The sequence below is a fragment of the Sinocyclocheilus grahami genome, unplaced genomic scaffold, assembly GCF_001515645.1.
Source record: "Sinocyclocheilus grahami isolate Dianchi unplaced genomic scaffold, SAMN03320097.WGS_v1.1 scaffold10676.1, whole genome shotgun sequence".
In the NCBI taxonomy this organism is placed as follows: Eukaryota; Metazoa; Chordata; class Actinopteri; order Cypriniformes; family Cyprinidae; genus Sinocyclocheilus; species Sinocyclocheilus grahami.
Genome location: NW_015513374.1, coordinates 4,650 through 6,511, shown reverse-complemented (window position 1 = coordinate 6,511; position 1,862 = coordinate 4,650). Strand labels below are relative to the sequence as shown.

The 1,862-nt window shown below is 39.7% G+C and overlaps 1 long non-coding RNA gene across 1 annotated transcript; it reads right to left on the bottom strand.

The window, feature by feature from the left end:
* Nucleotides 1-182: 182 nt before the first annotated feature.
* Nucleotides 183-1,862, bottom strand: LOC107578516 (uncharacterized). The gene is made up of 3 exons (XR_001608355.1): nt 1,844-1,862; nt 417-523; nt 183-332 (listed from the first exon to the last, which is right to left on the bottom strand). It is a non-coding gene; the product is annotated as an uncharacterized lncRNA (long non-coding RNA).

The window sequence follows — 1,862 nt, the reverse complement described above, 5'->3', positions numbered from 1 at the left end:
GATCTACCCTGAATTGTTTTTCTCTAAATGTCTTGCTTCATTCAGAAAGGTCACACAAGTAAAATTATTTGTGAATGTGGTTCAGTGATGACCTTTTTTCGTGGTTGACGAACTGAAACAGTGAAAATGAAGAACAAAACAGACACCAACGCAAACAAATAGTAAACTCAAGTCCTACCTGTGAGGACAACGGGGACTGAAGAAATGCCATTCCATTCTTGGGAATTTCGATCCGATAACCAGGCGGTAGAAAGGCATTAAACCCCAGGACAAGGTCAGGATGCCCGTGGAAGAGCTGAGAAACTCTGTTGATAACTCCTGGTGTGTCAATGCTGCGGATGGAGATATCAGAAATACAATCACTGAGGGCTTTTTGAGCAATAAAGCACATTTAAAGTGCACAGACACCTACATACCTTTGAGATTTAAACTCCTTCATGATATCCAGAAACTTATTGTATATTCCCGGATCATTTCCGAACCGTATTTTGACTTGGTCCAAGTAAGATAAGGCATCCTCCACCTGCAACAGATGCAAATCTTGTTTACCCAAATTATGTTTCCAAACAACATAATACAATATATATACACACGCAGTTACAAAAGTACTCTGGTGGTACCATGGTACAGTATAGGTATGGTACGGTAATAACATGTATTTATGTCAGTTACTTTTTTGACAGGAAGTACCTTGGAGCATAATGCAAAGATACATGAATTTCACTACCATGGTATACCATGCTACACCATACTACTGCCACAGTACTTCTTCTAAGGTACGCTGAAGAACACCATGGTGGTATTGTGCCAATTTTCTGACTCTGAAAGGACCGATGTGGGACATCAAGTCCATTTCTATTGTGGAGCCACATCACATTGAATGACTTAGTAACACATTGTCTACATTATTTGAATTATGCAAGAGAAACAAAAAAAGCACCGTGAAATCTAAACCACTACACACATACAAAACGCAAGTTATTCGATTTTTCCTCTCGGTTCACAAGAACAAAACCCAACGAGAGAAAAAACACACACGCCTAAATACACCTTCAAGATAAAAAGAACAGTTACAATGTCCTACCCAACCACTTCGAAGCAGAAAACTGACCCAAATCAAGCGGTCTGTGAGAGAAAACAAACATCCGGTTTATATTCTCTTTGTGGTTTTATTCATATTCAGTGAGGAAAATAAAGGCTCAGACTCTTTTAGCTTTGCTGCGTTAGCACTAGCGCTAGTCACAACACACAACAACCCCGCTACGATTTCACAACAAAAACAAACAAAACGCGATTCACACGGCTTTTTAACAGAGAAACGCTTCAGATATGCGTAACGTACACTTTTCATTTCTTTCAAAGGTCGGGTTCAAACGAAAAGGGGCACATTTATGACAAAAGCAGCTGCTAGCAGAGCAAAACCCCCTTCTTTCTCTTACGTTACGTCAATTATATAAAATGAACCGGGTTAATCTAAAACAAACGGAGTGTGAAGTGTGATTTTTGGCGGAGCCACAATAAATATCCACCGGTTTTGGTTTTAACAAAGAGCAGCGGTGAAAACACGACCGCGTAAGGAGAAAACATTAGACTTTAATTCAGCAGATACACTTCCATCATGTTTGACTGGTAAACTAGCAGTGCTAGGAATCTGTGCGTTAAGCGACAGCAAATCGACTTTTCCAGCTTGAAATGTAAATAAGTGCGCAAGATTTTCAAATCCATTTACACACACTCAGTGTGAATGCTTTGATATGCTGCATATGAACAGCACAGCACTTCCTAATACACAATGCGTTGTAAGAGAGAAGGAAACACATGCACTTGCTGCAATGCTTCTTACCTTTAGTTTCTGAAAGTGC